Raw genomic sequence first — 13,415 nt, 5'->3', positions numbered from 1 at the left:
AGTACGCAAGACCTCAGCCAATTGTTTTTTAAGATGGGGCTTTGCTGAGCTTTAAATTTTTCATTGAGAGTCTAACCGTGAGAATCTTTGCCTTTATCATTATGAGCACTAGACTTGAGTGTCAACTCAAAAGACCTCCTCTTCTCATCTTGTCTGCTTTTGATTAATTAATTGAAGTTGTATACATCATGAATAAATACTTCACATTCATTCTGACTGCAAATAGCTTCTTCTTTTATAATAACAAATTTTTAAAAGATTCTTAGTATTTACCAATTTCCACTTTACTTCCCAGCATCCTAAAAATCTTTTCATTTAGCCAACATGGTCCAACAGCATTCTATGCGGCTCTGAGTGAGCATTATTATCTTCTGAGTTACCATAGAATGCTTGCAATAACATGGATTCTAAAGAATGGTGCATTATAACACCAACACAACTCAGAGAGAGTGGGCTATTTACTCGGGAGGAAGTTTTCCCTCCGATGAAGTCTAAGTATCACCCTCTCTCATTCGCAGGCCTTAGACACACCAGCAGCAGTTACAAAGACTGCATTTATGTGCCTCTCACTGTGTGCAGAAACTTCGGGCCACAGAGAGCGTTTATGGGTGTCCCTGCAGTGAAGCATGGCCACACCCCAATGAGGAATGCACGTGCTGTGCCTGGGAAGGTCAGCAGCAGACTTTGGCACAACCCCACGGCTGGGTGTGAGCATCAGAGGGATTGAGGCTGGACTTTCACCCCTGGAAAGGCATCCGTGATGCTTTACCTTAAAAGTCCAGAAGGTCAGTGGCCGTGTCCTGACTGCTCTGACCCTGCTGCGGGCAGTCCTGTAATTGGTGACTTGGACTTCTTGCCATGCAGAACAGCTGAGAACATTTCCTGAAATCAACTTTGACCCAGGAGGCTTCTGGGCTTTGGGTGGATGGATGGCAGAGATGTTTATTGCCGTAATTTCTTATGCCCTGCAAGAATACTTTAGCCATTTTGTTGTTTGTCTTGTTGTTGTTAGGGTGGTGGCCCTAGCATTGGTGGGGGGTGTGTGCGTGTGTGTGTGCATGTGTTAGTTTTACGTGATAACGAACAGAAGTCTGAACTGTCACTCTTTCTCCCACTTGCTTCACATCCACAGCGCTGCCAGCTGGGTAGAGGCACAGAAGGTGAGAGGTGCAGAAAGCTGCTGGGGCAGCCAGGACTTCGCATCTCAAGGAACTCTTCCCTCCTGCCACTCCGCCCTCTGCAGCCCTGAGTTCTTCTGAACTTCTCACCTATATCTCTACCTTCTAAGTTCACGATGAACCCCTGGTTTGGCAAGTTTGTGATGTGGTGCGGAGGCTGCTGTCCAAAAATAAACTATTGTATTGAGGAGGGAAAGGCTGGTTTTAAGAGGCGTGCTAGCCAGCCAAGGCGTTCAGCAGCACTTACTGGTTAACGTCTGCAAAGTTTCTTTTTCTACAAAAAAGCTAAATGGGGCTCATTAAGCTCCTCTGGTGTAATTTTATTTTATTTTTTTCTTAAAAGAAAAGACAAGTTAAAAATAGCCTAAGCACAAGTCTTGGAGACAATGAAAGCTTTGGTTGTTAGGAAGAACTGGTGATGAGGTCCAGGGAGTGTTTTAGCAACTGAAATTCAAAGCCCTGCAGGAGGGATGGGACTCCAGCAGGAGGGGATGACTGGGGGCCTCCGTGAGAAAAAGGCAGTTGTGGGCCCGCAGAGCCCCTGTTCCAGAACGGACTCATGCTCAAGGTCAACATGATCTTGCCTTTTTTTTTTTTTTCTTCTGATTTTGCTTTCATCAAGCACCTATGTTAACATGTAACATATAAGCTACCAAATGGTCATAACATAAACTTCTTGGTCTTCTTGGGATGTCAGGGTCCTGGTACAATTTCACAAGGCATTTGGGGACCGAAGAACCTGAAGGAATGCTCTACTTTGAGGCGGCAGCTCTTTGAAGCAGGCAGCTGTCCTGACTCATCAGGGGATGATAAGGCCTTGCCTGCTGTGTGCCGGGAGAAGAGAAGACAAGACAAACAGGAAGCAGGGTTTTATCCTCTGGTCCCTCACCAACCAGCCCTTTGCTGAGAGCTAAACCAGGAGGATTCTGGAAGCAGCAAATTACATTCTGACATCTCCCTCCTCAGGTCTTCAAGTTGGCAAAAGGAAAAGCAAGCCATGGAGCTGGAAATTAGTCATCAATGAGCAGCCTGTAGTCTGGCAGCTCCAACAGGGGCCTGTGCCACCTGGGGAGGTGTCGCTTCTAGACTCTGTGTACATAGATCTGTGTGTCCCGGGCCTTCTGGACTCCAGCACGCTGAGCCAGTTCTCCCCAGCCCTGGTGCCCAGCACACCAGCTCCCCATGACTTAGGGCCTATTCACCTGTACCAATGTTAATTTGGATCCATTAACACATGAACTTTTCTTGCTCTCCCTGCCTCCCGGAGGGAGGAGTGAAGTGGGAGTGGGAAAGAATGACTCATCCAGTGGGAGGGAGGGAAGATCTCCAGCCTCTTCCAAGGTTATGTCCCTGCTAATTCCCACTCCCAATGGGCCACATGCACAACACAGAGGGTTGACTTAGAAGATCTTGAAAGTGTTGTCCAGCGGTGATTTCTGGGGCTGGGGCTCTATCCCCTGTCCTCCCTGCATGAGAGCAATGAAGAGGCAGTGTATAGATTTGGGGGTAGATTTGAGACAGAGATTAAAGCAGAGACATCTACTTGGAAGACATGTGGTAAGGGGATGTGTGCACTGAATGGGGACCCCAACTGGGCAACCTGTGAGGTCTTTGTAGCCCTGAGGTGCTCTAGCTCCCCAGGTGTGAGGTCTGTGGTGATGGCTCTTGAGTCTGGGAAGCACAGTGCAGGAGATGTTGCAGAAGCACTGGTGGCTAGTGGACTACTTTCCAGCCTCTGGCTTGGGTCACAAGCCCAGGAATCCCGCCCTCCTCCCTATCTCCTGAACCATCCTCATAGTGACTCACCTCAATAGCAGTAATTCTGTGGGCCCCACTTCTTGAGTACAATAAAAATATTATAAACCATTCATTGAAGGTTTATTACCTGCCAGGCACCATGCATTATCTCGTTTATTCATCAGCTAGTCCCAGGTTCAAATCCTGACTGTGCCATTTGTTATCAGATATCACATTAGGCAAATTACGTAAACTCTCTGAGCCAGTTTCCTCAAGTAGTAAAATGTGAATGCTAAAAGCACTTACACTGGATAGCTGAGATGATCAAGTAAATTAATGCATGGAAAGGGCTTAGCAGAGTGGCTGGCACAGTGCTCAATCGTATTAACCATTGCTATTACACGCCAGGAGTGTTAGTATTATCATCAGACCTATTTCACACACGTGGCCGAGGGTCCCTGCAGCTCCAGGGTTCCAGCCTGGGTTCATGGGACTTTGAAGCCTGGCTTTTTCCCATTCTGCTGCATTGCTCTTTCAGATTTCTCTTACATTATGTGGCAATTATAAGACTCAGTCATTTGAACTCTCCTGAGAGTGGAATAATGTCATCTCTTATTTCTTATTAATAGTTAAACCCACTGGCATATAGATCACAAAATGGTTTCACTTTAAATATCATATCCACAAATTCAAGGGCTGTGGCTTATACGTTTTTGCTTCCCCAGTGTCTAACAGTGCCTGTCACATCAAAGGCATCACTACATACGTATTGAGTTGAACCGACTTGCATCCACAGGAAAAATGAGGTGGGTGAAGTAACTAGGTCTTCACAGCTCCCCTTGGTCATCTCCTAGATGTCCCACTTGACCCCAAAGGTCATTGTCCCCATATGTCCTAGCCCATTGTGAGTTAAGATACTTTAAAAAATTTCTTCTCTCATTTTACTCATTCTTCTCAGTTTGTTCATTCACTTGTTCTACAAATAATCATAAATGCTTATTCTAGGGCAGCCCAGGTGGCTCAGAGGTTTAGCGCTGCCTGCAGCCCAGGGCCTGATCTTGGAGACCCGGGATCAGGTCCCACGTTGGGCTCCCTGCAGGAGCCTGCTTCTCCCTCTGCCTGTGTCTCTGCCTCTCTCTCTCTCTCTCTCTCTGTTTCTCATGAATAAATAAATAAAATCTTAAAAAAATGCTTATTCTACAAATAAGTATTTGTCTACTATGCATCAGGCTCTGCGCTAGATGCTAAAAGATGATCATGAACCAGAAAACCAAGTTCCCACTTTCACAAAAGGATACGTCAAGTATTCAGTAGGTAAGGTTGGCCTAAGTCACTAAGAAAATACAGAATGACCCATGCAGGAGACAGAAAGGTGTGTGTACCACATGCCATGCTCTGGTGGGAGAGGTGCGGGGTGCCATGGGAACACACAGTAGGAGTGCCTCCGGGATTCAGGCAACAAGATCACTTGGAGCAGCCTAAACTGAGTCCCAAAGGGGAGTAGGAACTACACAGGTAAGGGATACAGGAAGGAGGTTTAGGCAGAGAGAAGCACTGGGAAACTGGTAACCCAATAGGAACCTAATGGGTATGAAGTGGGGGGAATGGAACTTTTGTTCTTGAAAAACAAAATCTATAGAAAGGAGGTAAGCTGAGAAAATGTCTAAAGTAAGAGCAATAAATGGCAAATTGCATCAGATGATGTGATATGAGTGTGAATAGCTTCGGAGAAATACAGCAAGAAGTATTTTGTACAAATGAAGTTCATGAACTACCTACATCAGAGTCAGCCAGGATGCTTGTTAAATATGCAAGGACACTATCTCCAACCTCGAGTATCATAATGTTTGGAAAGAGGGCTTGGGCATCTGCAAGGTCACCAAGCACCCTGGGTGACTAATGCTTGTTAAGGTTTGAGAACCACTGTGAATCAGTATTTACTTGGCACCCATTATGCCTCAATAGACCCCAACAGTCAGGGTCAGAGAGAAATGCCCTAAGGCCCAGAGGTCACAGCCATGCAGACCCTGTGGCACGAAGACAAGGTGGTCTCAGAGTTAGATGAAGAAAAACAAGGATGTTTCTGGTAGGTGAGATTGGGATAATCACTAGGGAGTCCAAAAAGATGTGTGCATGGAACAGCAAAAATACTGGACTGGCTGGAGTAGAAGGGCAAGGCTGTGCAATAACAAAGTTTTAGCTGAAAAAATTCTAAAAAGGTCTGCAAAAGAAAGGCATTTAATTAGACAATAGGACATTGCATTGTCTTCCAGAAAAAGCCCCAGCACAGCAGAAATACCATTGGAAGGACAGTTAATTAGGAAGATACTTCGGCCATTGGAGATCTGACATTGCTATGTCTGTGACTGAACACCTTGCTTAATTTCACTGGACCTCAATTTCCTTTTTTAAATTTATTTTTAATTTATTTTTAAAGATTTTATTTATTTATTCATGAGAGACAGAGAGAGAGAGAGACAGAGACAGAGACACAGGCAGAGGGAGAAGCAGGCTTCATGCAGGTAGCCTGACACAGGACTCGATCCTGGGTTCCCAGGATCAGGCTCTGGGCCAAAGGCGGTGCTAAACCACTGAGCTACCCGGGCTGCTCCCTCAATTTCTTCATCTATAAAGTGGAGCTCATAAAACCTACTTTGCAGGGTTGTAAGGATTGAATGGTATATATGCGAATAATCAATCCTATCCAGGGCCACATCTACATTAAAACAATAACAAAAGCTAAAACCAAACATGAAGACACAGACACAAAGACACACACATAAATTTTCTTCACCCGTCGGTGGCTTGTGAGGTCTGGCCCCGTGAGAACTGTTGCACTTGTTTACTGTTTATTTCCCTTCTTTTTTTGCCTCTGTCTCTTGCTGCTCAGGTGGCTTCCCAGGAGTCTGGGTAGCCAGCCTTCGCATAGGGCACCCTCTAGTGCTGGATGCTATAATGACTCCATCAGTCTTGGAATTGGGGATGGAGTTTTCTGATCTTAGAAGAAACTGTCCTTGAGAGCTAATAAGCCTGAATAAAAAAATGAGATTTTTAGCAGGAGGTTACCCATTGTCATCAAGAGCAAATTACTCTGTAGTCTATTGCCATCATATCAATGACCTTAATGATTTTCTTCCCTAAACAAAATCTTTTAGGAAATACTTTGGGATTGAGGATAGAACCAGACGCAAAATTTTGCCATCCTGAGGCTTCCTCTTCTGTGCTTCCAAAGCAACTGAAGAAATGTTTCCTTTAAAAAAAAAAGAAAGAAAGAAAGAAAAAAAGTAAGAAAAGAAATGTTTCCTTTAAATATATATATATATATTTTATTATTGATTGCCTCACTTCAGTTCCTTTTGAAAGTACAGAAATAGGGATGCCTGGGTGGCTCCATGGTTGAGCATCTGCCTTTGGCTCAGGTCATGATCCTGGGGGTCCTGGGTTTGAGTCCCCATTGGGCTCCCTGCAAGGAGCCTGCTTCTCCCTCTGCCTGTGTCTCTGCATGTCTCTCATGAATAAATAAAAAATAAATTGGGAATATCAGCAGTCTGGTTTTGGGTGCCAAGTCTGTGGTTGGCTAATTGGGTGAGCTTGGCTAAGTAACACTCCATCTCTGGATCTTAGTTTCTGCAAATGTAAAATGAGAGCTGAAGTTTCTATGGTCACTCAGGTCTCTTCTAGCATGTGGCTCTTTGCCTAAATCAAGAGGCTGTGAAAAAGCACATATCACTCTGGAGAGGGGTCAGAAGACCTGCATTCTTATTCCTGTCCCAGTATTTACCACTTCTGGGAACGTGGCCAAACATTTAACCTGTCTGGACCTTAGTTTCCTCATCTAAAAAATGGGAGAAAGACCTGGTCTGCCTTATTTACAGTTCTTATAAGACCCTCTAAAAAAGAGTTGTTCACAAAACACGTTGAATACTATAAAATGCAATAGGAAATGCAAGTTTCTAAAATAAGAATCCCTTTCTAGTCATCTCCTTGTAAACAATGTATGGCAGTTAAAGACTTTAAAGACATTTAAAGACTTCAAGAACAAACACATCTGAGTTTTAAACCTACCCATCGGCAGCTCCTCTAACTTTAGGTAAATCTCAGCCTCAATTTTATAAACTACAAAGGAAGAGAGATCAATATTGTTGTGGTACTTATACAAGAAATATGTGAAAGGGCAGAGTCTTTCCTCTGCTCTGCTGCCCCTCGTCTCTAAAAACAACAGCACCACGCTCATGGCAGGGATTTTGCACTCAATAGTTCCGAGGTCCCCAGACCAACAGCAAACTGTGACAAACCACGTGGAGCCTCTCACTTGAACAGATTGGATTTATCACAAACTTACCAAGTCAAGAATTCCAGATGAAGCGTTTCATCCCTTACCTGCAGACCATGAAAAATATGGGGGTGGAGCCCATCACCCTCATAAACTGCATATAGTTACCAGAATAAAAAGTACAAAAAAGTCCGTATTGGGGAAAAGATATGATAAAGATGCTTGGATGGGAAAAAGCACATACTCCTCAAGTTCACAAGAACATCCCTTCGGTGAATGCAAAACTGCAAGTGGTTAAACACTTGGAAAGAATCAAACCCCCCTCAAGTCACCACCAGGGCCTCCAACGGAGGAGAACTCATCTAATGTGCGCCTCAGGAGCACGGGGGAGTCAGTAGTGAGGGGACATCGAAACCCTGTAGGTTAGGAAAGCAGCTAAGGTCTAAGGCCAGAGCAGTTTTGTAATAAAAAATGTAAATCTTTTTTATTAAAAAGTAGTGAGGAAGTGTTCTCATTGAAATGGGTTTTAAATACTAGTCTTTTTTACTGGAAAAAAAGGAAAAAAATAAGAAATACAGAAAAGGGCTGACCGTAGTACCTGGCACAAAATAAGAACTCACTAAATGTACACTCTTCTCTTTCTCTAATCAAGTTCATTATAGCCTTTAATGGGTAAAAAAGCTAAGAAAGGAAAGGTAAGGTACTGGGTGGCTCAGCTGGTTTAGCATCTGCCTTTAGCTCAGGTCATGATCCCGGGGCCCTAGGGTCGAGTGCTATGTTGGGCTCCCTCCTCAGTGCGGAGTCTGCTTCTCCCTCTCCCTCTGCTGTTCCCCCTGCATGTGCTCTCTCTCTGTCATATAAATAAACAAAATCTTTAAAAAAAGAAAAGTTAAATGATTTTTCGTAAGCAATCAAGACTTTATTCTCAGACCCTTACAGGGAATTCTTTTTGGCTCTGCCATGTGGCATACATCTTCAATTCCAGGAGCGTGTTAACAGGAAAATCATCGGAAGGCCTCGGATTGTGTAGGAATGACAGGATAAGGTCCATGCCTGGTTTAATTTTTTTTTAAATCTTTATTTATTTATGATAGTCACACACAGAGAGAGAGAGAGAGGCAGAGAGGCAGAGACACAGGCAGAGAGAGAAGCAGGCTCCATGCACCGGGAGCCTGATGTGGGATTCGATCCCGGGTCTCCAGGATCACGCCCTGGGCCAAAGGCAGGCGCTAAACCGCTGCGCCACCCAGGGATCCCCCATGCCTGGTTTAGAAATGATTCCGGGGATCCCTGGGTAGCTCAACGGTTTAGCCCCACCTTTGGCCCAGGGCGTGACCCTGGGGACACGGGTTCGAGTCTCGTGTTGGGCACCCTGGATGGAGCCTGCTTCTCCCTCTGCCTGTGTCTCCGCCTCTCTTTCTCCCTGTGTTTCCCATGAATAAATAAATAAAATCTTAAAAAAAAAAAGAAAAGAAAGAAAGAAAAGAAACAATTCTGATAATCTCCTTGAATGGCCAACTCGGAAAGACAGTATCCTGATTCATTTTAGGAGGCCAGGGATACATAAACAGGATGACTATACCGAATGCCCTCAATCTCTTGATTCTCTGGGCTTTGAGTTCTTGACCCAGCTGGACCATGCTGCTCCCAGAGCTGGCCCAGCCCGCCTGGAATAGGCTCATACGTTCTGCGTGCTGAAAGGCCAAACATGAGGACAGACACTCCTTCTCACTGGGTCCTTGACCCAGATTCTGGTCACCATATTGTGTTCTGCCAAAAATAAAAACAAAGACAAAACCGGAGGCCCAATTTAAGGCCATAAGCCCACAGTCAGAGCAAAAAGCTGAGGGCTCTGGTAGGTACTTCCGGGGCCCCGTTGTGACGCTGGAGGTAGGCTTGCTGTCTTCAATTTCCCCCACCATCCCTCCCAGCATGGGTAAAGAAGGTTCGCATAAACAACTGAGGAAAATCCCCACGAGAGCTAGCTGGCCTTATCTGCCAACAGTAGTTGGAGGACCGAGGGGAGTGGTACGCACCATATCCACGAGGCCCCTTCATGTCAGCATTATTTGGCCTGGATTTTATTATTTATTTATTTATTTATTTTTTTTAAAGATTTTATTTATTTATTCATGAGGGACACAGAGAGAAGGAGAGGCAGAGAGACACAGGCAGAGGGAGAAGCAGGCTCCACGCAGGGAGCCCGATGTGGGACTCGATCCCGGGTCTCCAGGATCAGGCCCTGGGCCGAAGGCGGCGCTAAACCGCTGAGCCACCCGGGCTGCCCTGGCCTGGATTTTAAAAACAGTGTCTATTTTCAGGCTGTGTGACTGAAAGGGGACAGCCCAGGTTGCACAACACAACTGATGAGAGAGCCTCTGTGCCTCCCTCCCTCTTCCTTCTTAGCCCAGATGTCCTGAGGACAGGGGAGTCCGGTGAGGCGGGTGGTGGGGGGCGCGTGGGCAGACAGGTATGAGCGCCTGGGAGAGGCCCACGGTGCAGTGAGCTGGCTCGTTCCTCCCACATTTCCCTTGTTTTAAAAATCAAGCCTCCTGCCAGGGATATATTTAGCATGATGTGCCTCCATCTTCGAAGCAGAGGGCCCAGATGGTGGGTTTTACAGCCGCATGGCTATGAAGTTGATATCTGGGGGCTGAGTGAGCAGCCAAGCAATGGCTAAGTTTTCCTGCATGCTCTCCCTCCACAAAGGAAACCAGGGCTTCTTTGCACATCGCCCCAGATAGGTGGGCATGTGTGCTTTCACGCTTGGTTTACAGTATCCCATGAGATGTGTTGGCCAAGGATGGAGAAAGGAGATGGTCACTGACAAGGCCTTCATTCTGCGTTTCAAACTCCCTTGCACATATAATTAGGAAATCAAACAGATTATGGTAATTCAAGGCCCACTAAAGTCTTCTATCTACGAAATCGGGAAGACCCCACTTTTGTGAAACAGCCCATCTTTTCTGCAGAGGCTGACTGAGGTTCGAGAATTTAGATTAAAATCCCACCCAATTCACTTACTTCTTACCTCTGTGATTTGGGGCAAATCCTCAAGGCCTGTGACTAGAGAAAGTATAGCCTATGTTTCTTATTGGCCTGAAAGGGTGATTATGAGAGTAAAAATTAAAATGTGATAAGGTTTCTGCAAAGGCTCTGGAAACTAGAAGGGATATTTCGGAGTGCCTGCCTGGCCCCTGGTTCATCGCCAGCAAATATTTGTGGAATTGGCTGCTGGAGGGAGATATGTGGGATGTCAGGCATGAAGCAAGCAAAACTGATGAAGAGATATTTTGGGCTTTATCTTTGCTTGCTCTCTTCAATTATTTAGTCTGTCCAGACATGAAACTGGCTTCGATTCCCCTCAGCCACACTCTCTGCACCAAATAGCCATCCACACAGGGTACACAGTAGACCAGATTCTCTAATATCATCATGGCAGTCTGGGCCCATCCACCTGTGAGGGACCATGTCCCAAAAGCTTATTTGTAATTCCTCCTAACATTTATTTCCATACTTTTGGAGGCCAGTGTAACAGCCCCCTGCAAACCTAAAAGAAAAAGAAAGGGAATATCCAGATACATGTAATAACTTCATGGTGTCCCTTCTAGGCTATAGTTGGATTAAGTTTGCCATAATCTAGAATGAAACTTTAATGTGCGCAGAACCACCGAGGGAGCTTGTCAAGTGTGAATCGGATCCAGATGGTCTGGATGCAGAGTAGGGTCTGACATGCAGCTCTCAGGGGAGCTGCTGCTGCTGCTGGTCCTCAGAGCACACTTGGAACGGCAAGGCTGTACCCCATCACCTCTGCGTCACATCCCTTTTGTCGCCCTGTGATTTCACCCCCAACAAATTTGGTGCTCCCTCTCCTCCAGCTGTTTCCACTCAGGCCCTCTTTCCCAAGCCCTTCCATAGATCCATCTGGATCATCCATCTTCTCAACTCTTGGTCACACCCACAGAACCCTGTTTCTCTGAGGCTCCAGTGGATTCCTGGCTGTTCTTTCTTACTCACTGATGACCACCCTCACAGCCCCTCTCTCTGTCTCAAGTCCTGTCATCATCCTGGATGTGTTCACAATTCCTGGATGGTCCCTACCGCCAGCTTTCCTGGTTTTCCATCTCTAATTTACTTAATCACTTAATCCAGAGATCACTTCCTATGACATATTTTTTTAAAGGTTTTATTTATTTATTCATAAGAGACACACAGAGAAAGAGCCAGAGACATAGGCAGAGGGAGAAGCAGGCTCCCTGCAGGGAGCCTGATGTGGGACGCGATCCCAGGACCTCGGGATCATGCCCTGAGCCAAAGGCAGACACTCAACCACTGAGCCACCCAGGTGCCCCCCCAGTGACCATGTTCTTGACCTGGAAGTCAAACTACCCTGTCTCTCATAAGAGTATTTCAGAAAGGCCATAGTGACCATAAATTCCTAGGCTTCCTCCTCCTTTATTCTTCACCTCTCCTTTTGCTGAGGCTGTGAATTTTCCAGATTCCCTGCAGCCTGGGCCCTGTCTCTGCTCTCCCTCACCTCCTCCCCACCTCCTTTTTTTTTTTTTTTTTTTTTTTTTTTTAATTTTAAAGTTGTTAAAGACAGCAAGAGAGCATGAGCAGTAGTGGAGAGAGGCAGAGGGAGAAGCAAGCTCCCCATTGAGCAGGGAGCCTGACTCAGGGCTCGATCTCAGGACTCTGGGATCATGACCTGAGTCAGAGGCAGACGCCCAACAGACCAAACCACCCAGGCAGGCGACCTCCTCCCTCCTTAGGTCTGACCCCTGCCAAATGCACCTCCATACCACACAACTCTCTTTCAGAATGTAATTGAAAGGAAAGGAATTAAAGAGCCAGTCATAAAGCAAACGTAGTTTCTTCCCATGATTGCCCTTATAGATCACCCTGAGCGGGGAGCTTCCCTCAGCTGAGACCCCTGGCCACCCCCACAGCGTACTGCTCCCTCGCAGATCAGGAAAAGTGCTCCGGTCACTTCAGGTCTCAGGACGGTCTCAGGTTAGTAATTAGCCCTGCCCAGGCCCAAGGAATACTAAGAACGGAATCAATCAGACGGAATCAGCACGAGAGGGGGACGTGGGCAGCTTCTTCTCTCTTCATGATGCCAGGGCCGCCTCCCTCTTCCAGGTGCAATCTCTGGCCCCTCCAGGATTGGGGGGTGGGGGCAGGAGACAGGAGGGGGCCAGAAAGGTTCTACTGACTAGGTGGTGAGGAGCAGTGGCTGGTGCTCTCAGGGCTGGCCAAGTGTTCCCAGTGGGTTCCTGGTCACAGGGCTACTCTGAGACTGCAGACACCCAGGGCCTGGGGAGTTGGAGCTGCACTTTAGCTCCATGATCTCCTCACGGACTGGCCACTTGAGGCCCCCCCTTAACTCTGTTCTTGGGGGTTGAGCCCTGTCTCAAGGGATACCTTCAGTAATGGCCTTTTGGGGCAAAGTCCCTTTGCGGAGGTTCCAGGTCAATATGCAGCAAACCCTCCGTGTCTGCGCTTCTGTTTCACTGGTAAACACGTACCTTTGACCTGCTGTCAGCGGAGGGAACTTGCTTCCTGAACTGCAGCCTCTCCGTGGTTGCCACAGGCAGCTTTAGTCACACTCCTGCCCTTTAGATTTCCTAGGCAAGGGGCAGACGCCAGTCCAAGTCCCACCTCCAGGGACACATGTCAACTGCTCCAGAAGACCTGCCACCCTCTTGCACACTGTGGGGCCTTGGGGTGAACCCCACACCATCCACCCACCTAACCCTCCTCCTGCAGGTCCTGGCCTCATGCTCAGACTCCCCAGCCTCTTTCACAGGCCGGGGCTGGGTAGCCAGCTGGGTTCTCAAAACCAGTCCGCAGCCCCGTCCTTTGCGCGTCCGGCCTGGCCCAGTAGCCTGCCCGTCTGGAATCCGGGAGCACCTGCGGCCTACTGTCTTGTCAGGAGCAGGGTCCACAAAGTCTGCGTTAATACACCGTGACGGCAGCTCTTCTTGGGGTAGCAATGCCACATTCGTTCTGTAATTCACATTTCCTGCCCTTCTAAAAGATCATCTGCACAAAGTCTGAGTGCACGTCCATGGCATACAACACCTGCCACAGCCTAGTGGTTCTGGGATGGAGCCTATCAAAGGGCTTTTCTGCAACCCTGATTTCTTGAGCCTCAGCCTGCCCAACTCTCCACACCAAAGGTCTGCCTGGGTTTACTCTCAGTGTCGCCTTTCCTCACTTTTTGC

General features: G+C 47.0%; 1 pseudogene; it reads left to right on the top strand.

The window, feature by feature from the left end:
- The first annotated feature begins 7,147 nt into the window (after positions 1-7,147).
- LOC144318232 (large ribosomal subunit protein uL30m pseudogene) lies at positions 7,148-13,203 on the top strand (annotated as a pseudogene).
- Positions 13,204-13,415: the final 212 nt, after the last annotated feature.

This window comes from Canis aureus, chromosome 8, assembly GCF_053574225.1.
Source record: "Canis aureus isolate CA01 chromosome 8, VMU_Caureus_v.1.0, whole genome shotgun sequence".
NCBI classification, from domain to species: domain Eukaryota; kingdom Metazoa; phylum Chordata; class Mammalia; order Carnivora; family Canidae; genus Canis; species Canis aureus.
The sequence above is the reverse complement of the archived record's forward strand: the minus strand, read 5'-3'. Positions and strand labels throughout refer to the sequence as shown.